We start from the raw sequence: 24,030 nt of genomic DNA, 5'->3' as shown, positions 1-24,030 counted from the left end.
GACTCACTGTTGCCAGCATTCTCATCCAGAAGGGAACAGCTGTCAGTATGCTAGGGGACCTTGATGTGTGGATCCCGAGTGGTAATTCCACCCAAGTTAAGGGAGAGAGTGGTCAATGAGCTTCACGAAGGTCATCTGGGAGGAGTGAAAATGAAAAGCCTTGCTAGGGCTTATGTGTGGTGGCCGGGGATCGATCAGCAAATCGAGGACCTGACAAAGAGCTGCTCAGGATGCCAGAAGGTACAAAATGCACCACCACATGCCCCTCTACACCCATGGGAGTGGCCCTCCTCCCCATGGCAACGGGTGCATATTGATTTTGCTGGTCCATTCATGGACTCGATGTTTTTAATAGCCGTGGATGCACACTCGAAATGGCCTGAGGTGATCAAAATGTCCTCCACCACCACAGAGAAAACTATTGCAGTCCTATGGACCATTTTTGCCAGGAACGGCTTGCCAGAGCAGATTTGCTCTGATAACGGACCGCAGTTTGTGTCCGAAGAGTTTCGAAGATTTATGAAAAGGAATGGGGTAAGGCATTACACATCCGCCCCGTATCATCCAGCCACAAATGGATTGGCTGAGAGGTTCGTACAAACCTTTAAAGAAGCAGTAAAGGCCATGTGCGATGACGACATTCCACTGCAGCATAAGGTGGACAATTTCCTGTTAGCCTACAGAAATGCGACACATGCAGTCACCAACCAGGCCCCGGCCATGATGTTCTTTAACCGAAGGTTGAGATCACCTCTGGATTTGCTCAGACCAAATGTACGAAGAGATGTTGAGAGTAAGCAATTCCAGCACATCAATGAGAAGCCGACAAGGAGCTTCAATGTAGGGCAACCAGTCTTGGCCCGCGACTACCGAACAGAGAAATGGCAACCAGGAACGATATGCACACGGCAGGGGCCACTAATGTACACAGTGGATGTTGGGGAGAACATTGTGAGATGCCATGCTGACCAGATCCTAGAGTCACAGGAACGAGTCAACCCCATGTCTCGGCCATACGTACCTGGTGAGGAACCCGACGTACAGGTCGCATCTACCTCAGAAACAATAGCATTGGAAGCTGATGAATCAACTGACGACAGGGTGCTAGAATCGCCTCCGCACCAAGAGCGAGACACTCGGGAAAGGCGTTATCCAGAAAGAATCAGGAAGCCTCCCCAGAGAATGAATATATGAATGGACTATTTTCATATAACATTGTATATTAAAAATGTTAATTGTTAAATGAGTATTATGGTACTGTTTATCTAAAAGGGGAGGAATTGTAATGTATGTAATGTATATATATACCTTAAGGGAGAGAACTACTTTTTACAGCTCCTGTATACTGTAGTACCGGCAGTGACCACACCTGTATATAAACCCTGAGTAGTGATCTGTAAAGTTAGTTCTAGAGTAACCCTCATTCAGTAAACACCTGTTGAATCGTTCCCTGCAGTCTGTTGTCTGATTATTGAAGGACACAACATTAAGATTCATGGATATAACAGAGGGGAGATTTAATTTAGGTATATAAAATTATGACGGGCCTAGATAGAGTGGATATGAAGAACCTATTTCCCCTAGCAGAGCGGTCAATAGCTTAGGGCCATAGATTTAAAATAATTTGTAGAAAGATTAGCAGGGAATTGATGAGAACATTTTTCACCCAGAAAGTGGTATGGGTCTGGAACTCACTGCCTGAAAGGGTTGTAGAGGTAGAAACACTCATTTCATTAAAAAAAATACATGGATAAGCACTTTACGTGCCGTAACCTACAAGGCTATCGACCAAGAGCTAGAAAATGGGATTTTGCTGGATAGCTCTTTTTCGGCTGGCACAGACGCAATGGGCCGAACGGCTCTCTTCTGTGCCATAAATTTCTATGATTTTATGATTCTATGATGGGAAGGTGAATTCCCTGACTCGTGCGAGATCATTAAATTTCTTCCTGAACTGTTACTCAAGCTACACGGCTTGCATTGACAGCGATGGCTATCTTCTCCCAGTCCCTTCTCAGCATCTGTCTGGAGGGCCTCCGGGCCCCCTGTGATGCAGGACATCTCTCCTCCTGTTCATCTCCTGCACCAGGGCCTCGAGTGCTGCATCCAAAAATCCGGGTGCCCTCTCTCTGTCATATTGCGCCATCTTCACTCTTCCTGTAGGTCACACACTCCTCTACAATAACTTCCTGTACCTGCTACAGCTGGATTACATCTCCCCTTTAGGAGGTGCAGGCTGGCTTTAATAACTGTAGGCTAGCTTTAATTGGTGCTAGCCTCGCATGAAGTTGGACCCCTGCTGAGCGTGCAGACACACATCAGCACATTTAGCACTAAGCTGCATGCCATGATCATTGTAATTAGCAGGCAGCACAAAGTGTTGTGCTGTCTGCAATACATTGAAAGGGCGTGGGTTATTCGCGCATCGTGATCCCCGCACCAGTTTCGGGGGCTATCCAATTTTCAGCCGGTTATATTTTGTTGCTTTATAATCACAGCTGGAGTGACAACATTTAACAACATAAGTATAGAAAGATGTCATGGTTGGACATTGCAATATTATATTTCTCAGATGTTACGTAACGTAATTTAAATAGAACAAGATTGAGCCTCATGTTATATTCTAAGGCTGAACTTCCATTTTGTTTACACAGCTACATCAACTACTCCTGCTGCAACTACTGAGACACCTTCTACATCTGTACTATCAACAACTACAACACCAATCGTTACATCCACTGCAGGACTAACAAGCACAACAGTACCAACATCTCCAGAGAGCACCACCCTACCATCAACAACCCAATTAACAACAACCTCAACAACAGGGATCGGTCCAACAACAACAGCAAGTAGTAAGGATCAGAGCGCATCTTTAATAGTTATTTCATACTGATGGTGTTAAAAAGAATGCAACACTTCATAATATGTAGAATTCTTCTCCTGTACTAAGCTTGTACTGAATTAGAAAAGACAGCACAGTCCATAATATATAAGTGTTTGGTGCATTCTAGACTTCTTTAAAGTTACTTGAAGTCTACAAGGAGTGGTGTGGCACATGCTGAAGGACTTGGTACTGACTTGCAATGGGCCTGCTCAGACCAGTTGCTCCCAGACATGGGTGCAGTAGTTTGTATCCCCCTTGGCCTGCACCATGCTAGGGAGAATGAGCAGAGGCGGCACAGAGCAGGATAAGCTGCTAGAAGAGGCAGGAAAAGGAGGCGGTGAAAGGCTCTCATCAGGAGGTCATATCCACGCAGGAGGTGCATGCTTACAGCATCCGCAGCTTGAAAGTCGTTAGAGATTGTGGGTTGAGGGGGAAGTGGGATGTGAGAGGCAGGAGTAGGTATGAACACACTGTTATCTTCAATGCTTTCAGCGGCGCTGCTGGCCACGGCCTCAGTTACAGCTGCTCCAATTATGGCGAGCGCCGTCTCCTCAGGATATGGAGGCGCGCCAATCTCCCTCCAGCTGCCTACAATTGACTTCAACTGCTCCTACTACAACTACTGAGACATCTTCTACATCTGTACTATCAACAACTACAACACCAATTGTTACATCCACTTCAGGACCAACAAACACAACAGTACCAACAACTACAGAGAGCAGCACTCAACCATCAACAACTCAATTAACAACAACCTCAACAACAGGGATCAGTCCAACAACAACAGCAAGCAGTAAGCAAGAGAAATTTTCTTCATCCGGCATTTTCCACTGCATGTTCTGGAAGGAAAGCAATAGCACAATTATTTTTTTATATCAGATAATGAAAAGAAACATCTGTTTTTGGGTATATACCCATGCACATATTTGATGCGCGTGAGCCTGCATCATTCCTGTGTGAGGAAATTATTGTTGAACCTGCCTATATGATAATATGTAGAATTGTTCTCTTGTACTAAACTTCTACTGAATCAGTAAAAGGCAGTGCAGTCCGTAATGCACTGATTATAGTATCCCACACTGATTTTACTCGTGTTCAAGCAGCTACATCAAGCACTGCAACAACAACTGAAGCCTCTTCTTCCTCCGTACCATCAACAACTACATCACAGACCTCTTCACCCACCTCAGGGACAACAGTACCAACAACTACAGAGGGCAGCACTCAACCATTGACAATCTCAACAACCGCTGTCAGGAAGTAATAAGGATCAGACCACCTCTTTAACAGCGATTTCGTACTAGTGCTGCTGAAATAGATACTGAAGTTAAATTTCTGAGCAATAGCAAAACCTGTAATTTTATATTGTTTTATAATTAGATCTGTAGCTGCTACAATTTGCAATATTGATTCATAAAGAGGTCCTTGTTGAGCAAATACATCTTTGTATTTCTCAGAATTTCACTGATGTCGAGCCCTACCTCTACTGTATGGGCCACAAGCACATCTACAGTGAGAACAACCTCACCAGCACTACTCAATTCCTCAACAACAAAAGGTAGTAATCATCAGATCTTACCTTTACCAGCTCTCTTGTACTGATGATGTTGAAAATAATGTAACTCATGCAGGATAGATGAGCAATTTCAAAACTGTCATCCTGGTGTGCCAAAACATGCTGAAGGGTAGGGTAATCAAAGCAATAGTCCCTGGAACCTCTTGAAGGTAAAAACAGTTCCTGGTGAAGAAGTTGTGGCAGGGTGTAAGTCAAGATTTACATCTTTGAGGGTCAGAAAATTGTGACAGGGCCGAGTCACGCCGTGGTTCTACTGCAGAAGCGCCCTGACTTAAATTCAGTTTCAGTTTTCAGGGCAGGCTGAAGGAGCCCCTGTCCACAGTGGCAGCAACAGGCAAATGGAAACGATAGGATGGGGTGACATCACCTATCCTAAATTTCATGCATTCCAACTTCCTATGTGCTACTGAGAATGTCCTCCACTGCTGAAAATGTGACATTTTCCAGTACGTTTTCATCCTGACGGAAGTGCTTGGTTAAAGGGACACTGCTGAACTGAAACTGTTTATACGGACTTTTGGCCATATCCTGGAACTCACCACATGAATTGGGAAAAAAGTGCTCTCATAAGTTGAGGTAGCGTTCACTTACGAGTGCATTTTATTTCAAGAGAATTACTGAGCTAGGAACTGAAGGCTGCTCAATGGACTTACCAATAGGAATCCCACTTTACCTGACCAAATACTGGGCGAGAAGGAACTGCAGAAGCCAGATTAGTCAGGCAGCACCAGTGGAGAGCCAGGGCATCCCAGCACTACCTACTCAGCAGGATGTATAGACCCATGTCCTCTGCCCGAGACATTTCTCAGGAGGCTTCAGTCATGAAGCTTTAGAAGAGCTCTGATTGCTGCTGCAGCCATATCTGGAACCAAGATCCACAGCACGCACGACTCCCACTGTTGCAGAGACATTGACCACAGCTCTAAACTTTTATGCCAAAGGCTCAATCCAGAGGGCCATGAAGAACTTTTGTCAGATCAGCCAATTTGCTCTGTAGTCCCCTCTATGGCAAATTGCCAATGCCCTTTTTGCCAAGGCAGTTCATTTTTTACAATTTGTCAATGCTCCCAACACACATGCTCTGAAGAACCATCAGATTTGTTAGAATTGCTAGATTCCCCAGGGTTATTGATTGCAATCGTGTGGCATTGTGCACCCCAAATGCATCTGCCATATTTATATGAACTGCAAAGGCTTCTATTCTCTAAATGTGCAGCTCATTTGTGACGACAGGCACAGCTTCTTGTATGTGAGTTCTCAACATCCTGGAGCTGTCATGATGCTTTTATACTTATCAGACCTGTGTCTTGGGTCTAATTCAACAGCAGGAGCAAGAGTTAGGATGGCTGCGGACTGACAAGGGATACTTTGTACCCTGGCTCATAACAACTCTTTGTAGGACCACTAGTGCAGTAGAGGAGCACAACAATGCTGCACACGTAAAGGCAAGAAGGAGAATTGAATAATCAACTGGGATGCTCAAAGGGAGTGCCTGGTGTCTGGATAAGTCCAGGGATGCCTTGCAGGATACTCCCGGCACTATCCTGTAAATTGTGGAAGCAAGTTGTGTGCGTCACAAGTTTGCAATTAGGAAAGAACTGTCCCAGAGGATGCCACAGAGCTGATGATGCTGATGCTGTAGAACCTGGCCTATGAAGTACAGGAAGCAGGTGCAGTGGCAACAGCTGCTAGACACCCAAGAGACAGGCTCATTCAGCACACCTTCACAGATGAATAGAGCACTACTTTCTAAAAGTCTCAGCCCATCAGAGATCTGCCTCTTCTCATCAAACACTCCATGGTCTATGTAGAATCCTTGATCCTCATCGCTAGCCATCATATTCTAACCCTGAGCCCCAACATCAACATATTACCTGTTCCCCAATGTTATAACAGTAAATCAAACATCAAGCAATTCTTGCATCAAATATCACAATCATTTATTATAACTACTTACAAAGACATTATTTTTTTGTCTGTTACTATGCACGCCCGCTGTGATCACATGGGTTTTTCTCTGCGCTGTTGTAACATTTCATCTACGTGCCAGCTTATGACCTGGCTTCTAAGATGTAGATGGCTGCTGAAAAGTAGCATGAATCTCATGTGATGGAGGTAGCCCTTCTTTCAAGGCCCCCAAGTCCTGGGATGGGCACAGGACAGGTTGACTCTTTGTCACAGGCTCCTTGGCAGCCTAGTCCTGCAAAGATGTGTGCAGATGCATATTAAAAGAGCTGCAGCAAGGAGCTGATGGAGTGATGCTGCTATTAGGGGAAGTAGCCTCTGAGGCACGCACACAGGCTTCTCCACTGCTACAGGCAACAGAATTCTGGTTATCAATATTCAGTGGGAGAATGGACCTCATGGAATCAAATTGGTATTAAAAGTTTGTTTTCCATGTTAAGTTCTTATTAATAAGAATTAAAGGGAAATGTGAGCATTTGCTCAAGGTTTATGTCATTCTTACATTGCCTTAAATTCCCACAATTGAAGCTGGCATAAAAGCACCAAAGGAAGCCCGCAGAGTTCAAGAGGGAAGTAGAATAGTAGATAGCCTACAGAAATAGATAAGGAGGAGTTCTTCAATATGCACAGCAATATAGGCACAGTGACAAGTCTGTCGTTCGTGAACATGCTGGAGGAGGAGAAGCAAAAACAGAAGGAGAGGACTGGCTGTCATTTTTACAAGCACAGGGAGCAGATAATAATGATTTATTACCCCCAATGCAATGTGAGTAAAATATATGCTCAATCACCTGCATCAGACAGAGGAACAGTTTTACCGAGGCAGCGCCTCATAAAAGAACAATCAATCACGTGTCTATTCCTGAAAGAAGACCTGCAGACAACAAGGAACATCTGGTTGACATTCTCAGTGGAAGTGAAAGTTACCACTGAACTAAAGTTCAACAGCAACAACAGGAGACATCAGTTAAATCAACCAGAATACAATTCAGTGCTGCGCCACAGAGGCATCTGCACACACAAAGTTCTACACTAGTATTCAACAGTACCTGGGCAGGCAGACCCAATTTTCTGAATTGTAGGTATAGGGTGCATTTATTGCAATCATGTCACCATGTGTGCCTGTAAGCAATGGTCTCTCTTTAATCAACAGGAAGGTTCATTGCTCCATTAAGGTTTAGACGGTATGTGGCAACCAGTAAAATATATGCAAGTTAATGCTCGTTTACCTGCGAATGTTCACTGCACTGTCGGAGGTGCCGTCTTTCGGATGAGACGTTAAACCGATGTCTGCTCTCTCAGTGGACATAAAAGATCGCATGGCACTATTTCGAAGAAGAGCAGGGGAGTTATCCCCGGTGTCCTGGCCAATACTTATCCCTCAACCAACATAACAAAAACAGATTATCTGGTCATTATCACATTGCTGTTTATGGGACCTTGTTGTGCGCAAATTGGCTGCAGTGTTTCCCACATTACAACAGTGACTCCACTTTAAAAGTACTTAATTGGCTGTAAAGTGCTTTGAGATGTCTGGTGATCATGAAAGGCGCTATGTAAATGCAAGTCTTTTTTTCTTTTTCATGCCTACCAATTGTAATACAATTAACCATTCTCCAACCAGTTGGAGGTGAAAGCAGAATGCAAGCAGCTGTTGATACCTGTGCAGAACCCCCATATCCTTCAAAAAGGGCTTATAATGACGCACATTTATGAAGCAGTCTATAGTCTATAGATAATAGTCTATAGTCTAAAGATAATAGTCTATAGACCCCTGAATCAATTAATCTAAAGAATGCAGTAATCCAGGGGTAACACATAGAATGATCCAGAATGAGTTGGGTGAGTAATTATAGGATGTAAAAGGTGCTATATAAATGCAAGTTCTTTCTTTCATTTCTTTCTGGACAAAAGTCAGAAGTTTGTAATTATACATTACTACCAAAGATCTTGCGATTTCTGTTATACATGTTTTATCACAATTTTAAGTTTAATATTTTGGAATTAGGCAAAAAGTAATGATTGCAATATTTATACTGTTGAACATTTACCAACTTATAATCCATTCTTCGCCTGGATGTAGAATGCTAATTAGTGTGCATTTCAAATTATTGCTAGAAATGAATTGAGGAATTCCCCAGTAGTTGCCACTTTTCCAAAACTGGAATCTTTTTTGCACTCAGAACATATATAATTGGAAACATTATTTATCTATATGATTACAAACTGGTCATTGTTACAAATCATTTAAACATATTGGTGTGTTTCAAGTAAAGTTGATTGTTTTCAATCTTGTGAACTGAAAATTTAATTTTTTTCTAGTGCCAGTTCAATATATCCAAATTTAAATTAACAGTTTAATAGGAAATGGCTTGCTGGACAAAATATCATTGGCTTTGGTCAGAATAAATCATATCAGTTGGATTTACAAAATTTTCTGTCACAACTGATTGAGGAATCATTTAACTTCAGATACTGGTGAATGTGCGGAAAACACATTGGGTGCAATTTTCAACTATGGTGGGGGAGGAAAACTGGCAGTTTCGAGCAGTCGCCCCATCTGAGATTCCTTTCCATTGAAGCCAATGGAAAGGAAAATGGATGGGTGTATAACAGGCGGCCGATCTGCTATGGCATGTTTTTTGACCCTGTCAAAGTTCAAAGTTACCCCATCATCCTGTCAGTAAATCTGCAACAATACAATTGGAAACTTTAACTGCAGGTGTCACAGTGGCTACAGGATCAAACTTACCAACACTTCCCTTTGTGATGGTAAAAATGCTTTATGCTTAGATTCTTTGACAATTTATCGAGTGCCATATTTGTGTATCAACAAGATGCAAAATCTGATATCTAGAAACATAGAATCACAGTCAATGTAAAGGAAAATGAGGCTGGGTGCATAATGGATGGCTGATGCACTACCACTCATTTTATGTGTCTGCAGATCTTAAAATTTACCCACATTGTATACATAAATTCAGCAAGTTCTTTGATCGCAATTTTATATTTTGAAGAAAAACAAAACTCGAGATATTATTATTGAATGTAAATAGCAATCTGGCAATGATGTAACTTACTAAAGAGTTGAGCTTTTTTCTCCAGATATCGATGAATGTGCAACCAACACATCAACCTGTCAACAAATCTGCACCAATACAATTGGAAGCTACACCTGCAGTTGCCGTCCTGGCTTTAGCATCAACATGAACAACACTTCTCTTTGTGATGGTAGGAAATCTTCAAATATACGGATTCTCTGCAACAGATGATTTGAAAATTACCCTCTAACTACCAGTTCTCATTGCCCCGCATATTCTAGATGGTTTCAAGCAAAATATTTTTTCCTCTTTAATTACTAAGCAATCAGAGATTCACTACAATTTTCTGTGTCCCTACGCAATAATTGATTGCAGAATATGATAAAAGTATTGAAGTAAATCGGTGAGTTACCATGAAATTTCAAGTACCTTTCACAGTTTCTAATCAATGGGCTCTGTTATGCCTTTCTGAACTCGCCATTGCTCAATGGCCCTGATTCTGCGGTCGGTATGATGGTGTACTCTAAGAGTGCATCATCATACCGCTTTTGAAAATGACTGCAAGTTCGTGATTTCCGCATGTGTTAAATTCCGATGTTACGCACTGTCAAGTTGCGACTGTGCGTCGGCTTCACTGCACGTTTCACCTACCCATTCAAATCAACGTACGGGCGAAATGTTGGGCTACTTGCCCACTTACTGCGCATTGTAAATTGCATTAGTTTATGCTACAGCCCATAACAATGAGGCACTGGTTCATGTCTGAGTGGAATGAAACTTTGAAAGAAACTTTCATTTGTTTGAGTTCGAAAACACAGCCTTTTTGTGTCACCGTCTTTGCTGCCTGAAAGATTGTTGTAGTTTGGAATAATTCCCAACTTCTATATTGATGGGATTTAATTCCCTTTCATGATTTCCTCATGTTATCAGACATTTAAACTCTCGGGGCTGGACTTTACTCACATGGACGAGTTGGGGGCAGGACTTCTGCTTTCCGGGTTCCAGTCCCGCCCCCAGCGATGTCCGACGCACCAACGCTATTTTCCCCTGATTGGCCATGTTAAGTCCACCCTGTGGGCTTGTTGGCCAATTAAGGGAAAGCTGGTGTCAGATGATGTCAGTTGATGATGCTTCATCTGTCGGTTTTCTTAAAGGCACATGAACCATCTATCTTTGACAAATGATTCCACAGTGTTTGACAGCATTGAGGTGCTGTCAAACACTGACAATCACTGTACAAAGTTGAGAGCTTGCACCCAGTCTCTCCAGTGACTCTCTGCTTAGGATGAAACAGATGGCAGCTGCAGGTGAGGGTACAGAAGTGATCTGTCACTTCTCCCATTGAGGTGAGGCCACACAAACACTTCAAAGCTTGCCACCTACAGAAAAATCTAAACTCATTAAAATGACTTTCCCAGCATTTCCCTAACTCTGATACTCACCAGTGTCCCATTGCATCCTTCACATCACTTCTGCAGCTGTCATCTATACACAAATAGTACAATACAAATAATACACATATAATAGTAGGGGATTTCAACTTCCCCAATATTAACTGGGATAGTCAGAGTGTGATAGGCTTAGAGGGTGCGAAATTCATAAAGTGCATCCAGGAGAGCTTTTTGAGCCAGCATGTAGAAAGTCCTACAAGGGATGGGGCAGTACTGGACATAATTCTAGGGAATGTAGCCGGGCAAGTGGTAGAAGTGTCAGTAGGAGAGCATTTTGGTGACAGTGACCATAATTCAGTGAGATTTAAGGTAGTCATGGAAAAGGACAAAGATGGACCGGTAATAAAGGTTCTAAATTGGGGGACGGCCGATTTTAATATGATAAGGCAGGATCTGGCCAATGTGGACTGGGATCAGCTACTTGGTGGAAAACCCACATCAGAGCAGTGGGAGTCTTTCAGAAAGGAAATAGAGAGAGTACAACGCCAACATGTTCCCGTAAAGGTCAAGGATGGGACCAACAAGTCCACGGAACCCTGGATGTCAAGGGATATACAAGAATGGTTTAGGAAAAAAAGGGAGGCTTTTGGCTGATACAACGGACTAAAAACAGTGGAAGCCCTAGACGAGTATAGAAAATGCAAGGGTGTACTTAAAAATAAATTAGGAAAGTGAAGAGGGGGCATGAAAAAACACTGACGGGCAAAATAAAGGAAAATCCCAAAGTGTTTTATAAGTATATTAAGAGCAAGAGGATAACTAGGGAAAGAGTAGGGCCCATTAGGGATCAAAGTGGCAATCTGTGTGTAGAGCTGGAAAATGTAGGTGAGGTTTTAAATGAATATTTTGCATCTGTGTTCACTATGGAGAAGGACAATGTAGGCATAGAAATCAGGCAGGGGGATTGTGATACACTTGAACAAATTAGTATTGAGAGGGAGGAGGTACTAGCGGTTTTAGCGGGCTTAAAAGTGAATAAATCCCCAGGCCCTTCTTATGTTCATTAATAAATAGACATTCTTATTATGAACACAGCTAGCATTTGCTAGTTACTTTATTGAGCACATGTGGACTAGGTACAGTATCTGTAGAGGCTTCCATCTTGACTGTTGCCTTGTGGGTAGCCTAGTGCCTCATGGGTAATGTAGTCTTAATATCTATACAGCTGGGTAGTGTAGTCTTATATACATACAGCTATATACAGCTCTACACAGCTCTACGGCTCCACCTAGTGTCCACTATAGAATGACATGTTATTGATCATTACATCCCCCTTTCTTTGAGGTTTAACAAAATCAATATCAATCAACTTTCAAGAAAACAATAAAGATAATATCAGTAACACTTTTGTTAGTGCTCTATAAACATAAACATTTTCAAAACAGTCAACACATTTTCAAAGCTTTACATTGTACTCAAAGATTAAGTCTATCAGGCTTTTTTACTTCACGTGTGGATCCTCTCAACACGGGTAAGTCTGATGTGTCTTCATGAGATTGTTCTGCCGGTGAATGACAAGATGCAGTTGCGGCACTGTCATCAATCTGGTCTTGAATAGTCTCTTGTGTTTTTAGGAGGGAACAGCGGTTCCTCCTGAGAATCTGTCCTTCCTCAGTTCTAACAGTGTATGACCTTGGTCCTACTTCCTCAAGAACTGTAGCTTTCCTGTTCCATGCATCTGGATCCTCAATCTTGACAACATCATCCCTTGTCAATGGTTTTAGAGTTTTGGATGACTTGTCATAGTATGATTTCTGTTTCAGCTTTAACAGTTGAAGTCTCTGTCTCAGTTCCTCACTTTGCTGTTCTTTTGCACAGCAGGGTAGCGTGGTGCGCAACTTGCGACCCATTAGTAGTTCAGCAGGTGAAGAACCACAGTCTAAAGGTGAGGCTCAGTAGCTCAGCAGGGCGAGATAAGGATCAGACTTGCTTTCTGTCGCTTTCTTCAGTAGCTGCTTGAGAACTTGAACACCTTTCTCTGCCTTACCATTTGACTGAGCATACAAAGGACTGGATGTGATGTGCTGAAAGTCATAATGTGCTGCAAACTGTTGCCACTCCTTACAGTTGAAGCACGGACCATTGTCGCTAACGGCAATCCTGGGAATTCCATGTCTGGCGAAGATGGATTTCACATGCATTATGACACTGCTTGCTGTGGTGCTTGAGAGCAGCGCCATCTCAGGGTAGTTAGAATAGTAGTCAATCACTATTAGATAGTCTTTACCATTTAAATGAAAAAGGTCCATACCAACCTTTTGCCATGGTGCTGTTGGTATGTCAGCTACTATCATTGGTTCCTTTGCTTGTTTGTTTTGGTGTTTCTGACATGTCTCACATTTGCCTATCATGTTCTCAATGTCCTTATTTATGCCAGGCCAATAAACAGTGTCTCTTGCCCTCCTTTTGCATTTTTCAATTCCGAGGTGTCCCTCATGAATCCTTTTGAGCATGTCTTGACATAGAGCCTGCGGAATGGCTATTCTGTTCTGTTTTAGTAATAGTCCACTTGCGACACTCAATTCTGACCTTATGTGAAAATATTTTGGACAGGAACCTTTTGGCCAACCATGATGAATGTTCTCTATTACTGTTTGTAATACTGTATCTTTTACTGTTTCTTCTGCTATTTGCTTTGATTTTGTGTCTGACACGGGCAGCGCAGCAGTGACCATACTCACATGAACATCCACGTCTTCTTCAGTAGAGCTCACATGACTCATTGTGGGTGCTCGGGATGGTGCATCTGCTAACACTATGTATTTGCCTGGTGTGTGGATCAGTTCAAAGTCATATCTTTGCAGCTTCATCATGAGTCGTTGAATCCTTGGAGACATCTCATTCAGGTTCTTTTTTATGATGGCAACCAGAGGGCTGTGGTCTGTCTCAACTGTGAAGGTGGGAAGTCCATATATGTAGCCATGAAACTTTTCTAGTCCAACTACCAAGCCTAGACATTCCTTTTCAATCTGGGCGTATCGACACTCAGTATCAGTCATAGACCTGGAGGCATAGGCAACAGGCTTCCAATCTTCACCCTCTGCTTGTAGCAAGACCACACCTAGGCCATCTTTTGATGCATCTGTTGACACTTTGATTCTTTTTGTTGGGTCAAAGAAGATGAGTACAGGTGTGGTTGTCAGCACTGTTTTGAGGTTTATCCACTCTTGTTCATGTCTTTCTGTCCATGCGAACTCATTTGTTTTATGTAGCAGGTCTCGCAGACAGGCTGTCTTGGCTGACAAGTTAGGAATGAACTTTCCAATGAAGTTTATCATCCCCATGATGCGTAGCACTCCTTTTTTGTCAGTGGGTCGGGGCATTTTGAGTATGGCGTTTACTTTTTCCATATCTGGCTCTATTCCTTTACCAGATAGATTATCTCCTAGGAAAGTGACTTCCTGGATGCCAAACTGACACTTGGCTTTGTTGAGCTTCAGTCCATTCCGGCGTATGCTCTGTAGCACTTTAGTCAGTCTCTCATTGTATTCTTTCAGTGTGGAGCCCCAGATGATGATGTCATCAACATAGACCCGAACTCCTTCCAGACCTTCAATTATGTGTTCCATCGCTCTGTGAAAGACTTCAGATGCAGATATTATCCCGAAAGGCATTCTGAGGAAACAATACCTGCCAAATGGTGTGTTGAAGGTACAGTATTTGGTGCTCTCTTCATCCAGTTTTAGTTGCCAAAATCCTTGTGAGGCATCGAGCTTTGTAAAGTATCTGGCACCTGACATTTCACTGGTGATTTCTTCTCGCTTGGGAATCTGGTAGTGTTCACGTTTTATGTTTGGATTTAAGTCCTTTGGATCCATGCATATTCTTAGATCATTGTTCTTTTTCTTTACACATACCATGGAGTTAACCCAGTCTGTTGGCTCTTCGACTTTCCTGATGACTCCTAGTGTGGTCATTCTGTCCAGTTCATTCTTGAGCCGGTCACGCAGGGGTGCTGGAACTCTTCGTGGAGCATGTACCACTGGCTGAGCATCCTCCTTTAGCTGGATCTTGTATGTGAATGGTAGAACTCCAAATCCTTTGAACACATCCTGGAAATTACTCACTACAGAATCCACTGAGTCATCTGGTCTGCTTATGGCACAGTTTATATGGTAGACTCTCTTGACCAGTTCTAAGTCTTCACAAGCTTTGTCACCTAATAGTGAATCAAGTCTTTCAGCCACAACAGAAAGCATGAGATGATGCACTTTGTCTTTGACTGTCACTTTAAGTCTGCATACACCTAAGCTATCTATTTTCTGTCCATTATAGTCCTTCAGTAGTACTGACTTTTTCTGTATTTTGGGCTTTTCTTTCATATTGTTAATGTCACTCATACTGATTATGTTTGCTTTTGCCCCAGTGTCTAGTTTCAAGGTAACTAATGCTCCATTTACCTGCAGTGGGATCATCCATTTGTCCTCTTTTACTGCATTAACTTTATGTTCAGCATTGTCCATTTCTGAGGGCTGAACATTTTCTGTATCCTTTTTGATATTGTCACATGACACCATTCCTACAAAAAATGTCTCACTTAAATGAGTGTCCTCAATTACATCAACTCGTTGCCCTTTCTTAGTTTGTACTTTTGAAAAGCATTGTTTGGCAAAGTGATTCTTTCCATTACACTTTGTGCACATTTTTCCAAACGCTGGGCATTGTCTTAACTGGTGTTTGTAACCACAGCGTTTACAATTAAAAATTTCATCCTCCGATTGCTTTTCATTTCTGTTCTGCCCATGTTTCTTCCCCTTATAGGACACAGCACCAACAGCAGCATTATCACTCGTTACAATCGCATCATTATTGATTTCACTGAAAGTCTTCGCGTGCTTTCGAGCTAGCTCGCTGGCTTGGCATATTTTCACCGCATTTTCCACATTTAGTTCGGTTTCTCTCAACAGACGTTCCCTGACTTTTTTATCATGAATACCAAACACAATCTGGTCACGAATCATGGATGCTTTGAGCTCAGAGAAATTACATGTCTGTGCTTTCAGTTTCAGATCAGTTATAAAGCTATCAAAAGTCTCATTTTGCTGCTGTGTCCGAGAACAGAAGATGTATCTTTCATAGGTCTCATTCTTTTTGGGAGAGCAATGTGCATCAAATTTTTTTAGCACATCTTCTAATTTTTCTCTGTTCTCCACTGGATTAAATACAAATGTATTAAATACCTCTATCGCCTGTGGGCCTGCAACCATAAGCAGCAACGCTATCTTCCTTGCGTCTGGCTTCGTACCGAATCCGATGGCTGCAATGTAGAGTTTGAATTGTTGTTTAATAGTCTGCCAGTTGTAGTCGATGTTTCCTGTGAGTTTCAAATGCTCTAGTGGCTTCAAATTCTCCATGTCGCTTTTCACAATTTTCAGCAGATCTTCACCACCCTGGTACCATCTTATGTTCATTAATAAATAGACATTCTTATTATGAACACAGCTAGCTTTTGCTAGTTACTTTATTGAGCACATGTGGACTGGTACAGTATCTGTAGAGGCTTCCATCTTTACTGTTGCCTTGTGGGTAGCCTAGTGCCTCATGGGTAATGTAGTCTAAATATATATATACAGCTGGGTAGTGTAGTCTTATCTACAGCTCTACACAGCTCTACGGCTCCACCTAGTGTCCACTATAGAATGACATGTTATTGATCATTACAATCACTGTACAAAGTTGAGTGCTTGCACCCAGGCTCTCCAGTGACTCTCTGCTTAGGATGAAACAGATGGCAGCTGCAGGTGAGGGGACAGAAGCAATCTGTCACTTCTCCCATTGAGGTGAGGCCACACAAACACTTCAAAGCTTGTCACCTACAGAACAATCTAAACACGTTAAAAATGACCTTCCCAGCATTTCCTTACCTCTGAAACTCACCAGTGTCCTATTGCATCCTTCAAACCACTTCTGCAGCTGTCATCTATACACAAACATTACAACAGACACACAGCACCCCTCATTTACCCGGGCGGGGTTCCCCAACATCGAGAAGCCAGCAGCAGAAGTCTAACAATTGGAAAAAGCCTCTTAACTGCCTGTTAACTTCCTGTTATCTACCTGTTAACAGGTAGTTAATGGCTTTAATCCTATTCCCGCTGCTAAGAGTCGGGTCCCTGCGCAAATCGGTGGACCGACTCCCTGCAAGATTGTTTGGAGGTGGCTTGGGAGCGGGTTCGGAACCTGCTCCCATCTTTTTTGATTTTCACAGCAGTCCTGCCTCCAAACCCGCCTCCTCAGGGCTGGTAAAATTCAGCCCTAGATTTTAGATGGTTTCAATTAAACAAAAGTTACTTAGTCTAATAGAGGAGAAACAAATTCGAAAGGACTATAAGACTATAATTATAGGTTTGTGTATAATAATCTTGAATTGGTTGTTAATTACTATTACAATGATCGTAATTTATTAATAAAATAGCATTTCTGGCTGCTATCTTATTAAGAAGAATTGTGGGCAAATCAGCAATCTGCTCTGTTTCCTGGTTGGCTAAGAGCCAGGAAGTGAAAGGAGCCCCGCCCCATGTGATCCCAGGTTCACATACGCACAATGGTGCGCCCCTGGGATCCGTGGGCCTCTATGCTGCACACAACTCTACAGCGTTTGCAAGGATATTTTTGAAGGTGTGTTCGCACGAGGTAAGTGCAGATTTCATTTGGATGTTGGCGGCGTTTTCATTAGCTAGGCCGCCAACCACGAATTCAAAGAATGTTCCTGTCATTTATAAACAATGGGGGCGAGAACATTACACTTTGGTGAGGGCAGGTGACGAACATCACACCCAATAGCATCCATACAATTAGTAAGGTTTTATAATGCTGATTTTATATTTTAACAATAAACAACACGAATGATATTGCTGCAGAATGTAAAGAGGAATCTGATATTATACAGTGCATCATGATGTGTTGAAAACATGTGATTTAGGCTGACAATGTACAGCCAAATGTCACTGAAGCTGAGCGAGTAGTAATTGGACTTTTTTCTCCAGATATCGATGAATGCGCAACCAACACATCAACCTGTCAACAAATCTGCAACAATACAATTGGAAACTACACCTGCAGTTGCCGTCCTGGCTTTAGCATCAACATGAACAAAACTTCTCTTTGTGATGGTAGGATATCTTCAAATATACGGATTCTCTGCAATTGATGATTTGATAATTATCCTCCAACTGAAGGGATAATTACTAGTCCTAACGCCTATAGGACTACCCTTGATCAGGCATATTTCTCAAGACGTTCACCCTCAACTAAAGTTTGATGTAGCCGAATCCTAAAGATGCTTAATTGGGTCTAAAGGTCCAGGCTATCTCTCCCTAAAGGAAAGGAAGAACCCGAGTTATTTACTGTGCTCCAGATAACACTTTTAATAAGTTTAGCTAGACTGTAACTTTCCGGATATCAGGAGGATCCAGGAAACTCCCTCAGAATTCTGCAACTCCTCACCAAAGAGTATACAGATATTGAGTTTGCGAGTTTTTGATACAGAAGTCTTATGTGAGACAATTCTAAAAATATATAGATTTATTAAAGAACCGACATGTAATTTACAGTTGATGAGTCAACCGCAACATTAACAGTTCCAAAAAGAGATATCTTTCAATCTTATTATCAGAAAATCTTACTTTTAAATCTTAACTTCACTACAGTATTACAGTTGTTAGTGTTCTACAGGATATCCACCAAAATCAAATACCTTTGATCCCCGAGGTACAAGTAGTTGGACACTAACAGAGCCGCCTCTGAAGCCGAGAATTGCTTTGCCCGATTAAAATGAGTATGTTATCCTATTTGAGAGTTCAATATTTATACCCTTTTCCAGTGGTATTTCCTTTAAGATTTTCTGCTGATGCAAACTAATTTTCTCTAGTCATTTTCCTGCCGACCTCTGCAACTCTTACTGCCACCTCAGTGAGACTCGTGTCTCATCTCTAGGTATTTTAAGTTTACCATATAAAAAACGGTGTGACGGCAGGTGTTCCTTACTTTATGTCATCGTTACGAGGGCAGATGTTCCTTACTTTATGTGCTTCTTTACGAAGTGTAAATTATCGATGGTGAACCATTGTTTTTGTTCCCAAAGGTCAGCCTGTCAGAGCCCTTTACCTTCTGTTTCAATAAGGTTATTTATTCAGGTCAACAACTGTCTTATCTCAATAGCCAGAATGCTTTCACAGCTATTTCATCGTTAGGTTTCTAAATTTCCAAACCCAGTTTGTCATGTTTTAATAAGGCCAGAATTCTTTCATAAGATAATGTATTTTTCTGAATAGGTTATATGGCTTATTCCTTCACACAACTACCAGTTCTCATTGCCCGACACATTCTAGATGGTTTCAAGCAAAATATTTTTTTCTCCTTTATTGCTAAGCAATCACAGATTCAGTACAATTTTCTGTGTCCCTATGCAATAGGGATATATTGATTGCAGAACACGATAAAAGTATTGAAGTAAATCAGTGAGTTACCATGAAATTTCAAGTACCTTTCACAGTTTCTAATCAATGGGCTGTGTTTTGCAGTTCTGGACTCGCCAGTGCTCAATGGTCCAGAATTTGTGGTTGGTATGATGGTGTACTCTAAGAGTGCATCGTCATACCGCTTTTGAAAATGACCGCAAGTTCGTGATTTCCGCATGTGTTAAGTTCCAAAGTTACGAAATGTGAAGTTCCGACTGCGCGTCGGCTTCGCTGCACATTTCACCTACCCATTCAAATCAACGTACTGGCGAAAAGTTGGGCTACTTGCCCACCTACTGCGCATTAATTACCCTGAAAATATTTTTGTCTGGTGCAAACAGGTGCAGGAGCCTGTTGCACAGCGTCAGGGGAGTGGGGTGGGGGGGAGTTGAGAAAATTACATTAGTTTATGCTACAGCCCATAACAATGAGGCACTCGTTCATGTCTGAGTGCGATGAAACTTTGAAAGAAACTTTCATTTGTCCGAGTTCGAAAACACAGCCTTTGTGTGTCACCATCTTTGCTGCCTGAAAGACGGTTGTAGTTTTGGTTTAATTCCCAACTTCTATATTGATAGGATTTACTTCACTTTCATGATTTCATCATGTTATCAGACATTTAAACTCTCGGGGCTGGATTTTACTCACATGGACGAGTTGGGGGCTGGTCATCTGCTTTCCAGGTTCTATTCTCGCCCCCAGCGACGTCCGAAGCACCGATGCTATTTTCCCCTGATTGGCCTTGTTAAGCCCGCCCTGCGGGCTTGCTGGTCATTTAAGTGAAAGCCAATGTCAGATGACGTCAGTTGATGACGCTTCATCTGTCGGTTTTCTTAAAGGCACATGAACCATCTATGTTTGACAAATGATTCGACTGTGTTTGACAGCATTGAGGTGCTGTCAAACACTGACAATCACTGTACAAAGTTGAGTGCTTGCACCCAGGCTCTCCAGTGACTCTCTGCTTAGGATGAAACAGATGGCAGCTGCAGGTGAGGGGACAGACGCGATCTGTCACTTCTCCCATTGAGGTGAGGCCACACAAACACTTCAAAGCTTGCCACCTACAGAAAAATCTAAACACATTAGAAATGACCTTCCCAACATTTCCTTACCTCTGATACTCACCAGTGTCCCATTGCATCCTTCAAACCACTTCTGCAGTGGTCATCTATACACAAACATTACAACAGACCCACAGCACCCCTCATTTACCTGGGCGGGGTTCCCCAACGTCGAGAAGCCGGCAGCAGAAGTCTAAAAATTGGAAAGAGCCTCTTAACTGCCTGTTAACTTCCTGTTAACAGGCAGTTAAGTGGCTATAACCCTCTTCCCGCCGCTAGGACTCGGGTCCCTGAGCAAATCGGGAAACCGACTCCTGGCCAGATTGTTTGGAGGTGGCTTGGGAGTGGGTTCGGGACCTGCTCCCATTCTTTTTGATTTTCTCAGGAGTCCCGCCTCCAAACTCGCCTCCTCAGGACTGGTAAAATCCAGCCCTCGATTTTAGTTGCTTCAATTAATCAAAAGTTACATAGTCTAATAGAGGAGAAACAGATTCAGTAGGACTATAAGACTATAATTATATGTTTGTGTATTATAATCTTGGTTTGGGTATTAAATACTGTTACAATAATTGTAATTTATTAATAAAATAGCATTTCTGGCTGCTAACTTATGAAAAAGAATTGTGGGGAAATCAACAATCTCCTCTGTTTCCTGATTGGCTAAGCCCCAGGAAGTGAAAGGAACCCCGCCCCACATGATCCCAGGTTCACATACGCACAATGGTGCGCCCCTGGGATCCATGGGCCACTATGCTGTGCACAACACTGCAGCGTTTGCAAGGACATTTTTGAAGGGGGTTTCAGCCACAACCAGAGCCTCCAATGCCTGGTCACTAAACCGGTGCGCTCTCTTCCTGGGCCTTTGAGCAGCCACGAGATTCCTGGTTGAAGATTAGCACCTCCTTGCAGGCCCAGGTCACAAGCAGCAATGATCAGGGTGAGGCTGTGCAGCATAATTGAACCTCCCCTTTAAGAACTGGAATGTGCCAGTCTGTCTGAGTGCTATGTAATTGACAGCACCTGAGCTTGAGGTGCGCTCTGAGATAGCGCACCATTCTCCAATGTTAGTGCCTTAAGAGACGTGCGTAGCGCTTGATTTAGCACTCTAATCACCTCCGGGGAGCTAGAGACGAATTTCGCGGTCGCCGGCGCTAATTTGCGCCTCAGACTTACGTAGTTTGCTTTGTTTAGATTTGAGGCCCTAGTTTCGGATTTAACTAAGTCACTTTCAAACTCAATATAAAATTCTACCATTTTATGGTCACTCTTCCCTAAATTTAGTAAGGTTTTGTAATGCTGATTTTAAATTTTAAAGAGAAATAACATGAATTATATTGCTGCTAAATGTAAAGAGGAATCTGACATTATACAGTGCATCATGATATGTTAAAAAATGTGATTTAGGTTGACAATGTATGGCCAAATGTCACTCAAACTGAGCGAGGAGTAATTGGACTTTTTTCTCCAGATATCGATGAATGCGCAACCAACACATCAACCTGTCAACAAATCTGCAACAATACAATTGGAAACTACACCTGCAGTTGCCATCCTGGGTTTAGCATCAACATGAACAACACTTCTCTTTGTGATGGTAGGAAATCTTCAAATATACGGATTCTCTGCAATTGGTGATTTGAAAATCATCCTCCAACTACCAGATCTCATTTCTTTGCACATTCTAGATGGTTTCAAGCAAAATCTTTTGATCTCCTTAATTATTAAGCAATCAGAGATTCACTACAATTTTCTGTGTCTCTTCGCAATAGGGATATATTGATTGCAGAATATGTTAAAACTATTGTAGTAAATCAGTGAGTTACCATGAGATTTCAAGTACCTTTCACAGTTTCTAATCAATGGGCTGTGTTTTGCAGTTCTGGACTCGCTATTACTCAATGGCCCTTTATCATGGTGTACTCTATGAGTGCGTCGTCATACCGGCTTTGAAAATTATTGCAAGTTCAGATTTTCCGCATGTGCTAAATTCCAAAGTTGTGATCTGTCAAGTTCTGACTGTGCGCTGACTTCACTGCATGTTTCACCTACCCATTCAAATCAACGTACTGGCAAAATGTTGGGTTAATTGCCCACCTACTGCGCATTAATTACCCTGAAAATATTTTCGTCTGTTGGAAAGAGGCGCAGGAGCCTGTTTCACAACGTAAGGGGAGTGGGGAGGGTGGGAGTTGAGAAAATTGCATTAAATTATTCTACAGCCCATAACAATGAGGCACTGGTTCGTGTAAGCACATAAGAACATAAGAAATAGGCACAGGAATAGGCCACTTGGCCCCTCAAGCTTGCTTCACCATTCAATAAGATCATGGCTGATCTTGGGCTCAAAACCACTTCCCTGCCCACTCCCCATAACCCTTCACTCCCTTATGATGCAAAAATCTGTCTATCTCCACCTTAAATGTATTTAATGACCCAGCCTCCACAGCTCTCTGCGGCAGAGAATTCCGCAGATTTACGACCTTCTGAGAGAAGAAATTCCTCCTCATCTCAGTTCTAAAAGGGTGGCCCTTTATTCTGAAACTATGCCCCCGAGTTATAGATTTCCCCACAAGGGGAAACATCCTCTCTGCATCTACCTTGTCGTGCCCCCTCAGTATCTTATATGTTTCAATAAGATCACCTCTCATTCTTCTAAATTCCAATGAGTATGGGCAGAGGGATATAGAAGCATAGATATGTAGGCAAATCTCACAGATGTGTAGAAATAATAGGGTAATAATAGTAGGGGATTTCAACTTCCCCATTATTAACTGGGAGAGTCAGAGTGTGAAAGGCTTAGATGGTGCGGAATTCTTAAAGTGCCTCCAGGAGTGCTTTTTGAGCCAGCATGTAGAATGTCCTACAAGAGAGAGGGCGGTACTGGACCTAATTCTAGGGAATGTAGCCGGGCAAGTGGTAGAAGTGTCAGTAGGAGAGCATTTAGGTGACAGTGACCATAATTCGGTGAGATTTAAGGTAGTCATGGAAAAGGTCAAAGATGGACCGGAAATAAAGGTTCTAAATTGGGTGAAGGCCGATTTTAATATGATAAGGCAGGATCTGGCCAAAGTGGACTGGGATCAGCTACTTGTAGGAAAATCCAAAACAGAGCAGTGGGAGTCATTCAGAAAGGAAATAGAGAGTACAGCGCCAACATGTTCCCATAAAGGTCAAGGGTGGGACCAACAAGTCCAGGGAACCCTGGATGTCAAGGGATATACAAGAATAGATTAGGAAAAAAAGGGAGGCTTTTGGCAGATACAAAGGACTAAAAACAGTGGAAGCCCTAGAGGAGTATAGAAAGTGCAGGGGGTACTTAAAAAAGAAATTAGGAGAGCGAAGAGGGGGCATGAAGAAACACTGGCGGGCAAAATAAAGGAAAATCCCAAGGAGTTTTATAAGAATACTAGTTGGAGTGCCCGGTGGTGCTGAGGGATTTTTGAGGGCATGTTGGTGTTGGAAGAGAGAGAGAGAGAGAGACTGGGGGGAGTAGAGAGAGACGGGGGTTGGGGGGGAGAGAAAGAGAGAGAGAGAGAGACTGGGGGGGAGAGAGAGAGACTGGGGGTGAAGAGAGAGAGACTGGG

The sequence above is a fragment of the Somniosus microcephalus genome, chromosome 6, assembly GCF_052327205.1.
Source record: "Somniosus microcephalus isolate GS21.2 chromosome 6, FLI_Smic_1.0, whole genome shotgun sequence".
In the NCBI taxonomy this organism is placed as follows: Eukaryota; Metazoa; Chordata; class Chondrichthyes; order Squaliformes; family Somniosidae; genus Somniosus; species Somniosus microcephalus.
Note: the sequence above shows the minus strand (reverse complement) of the source record.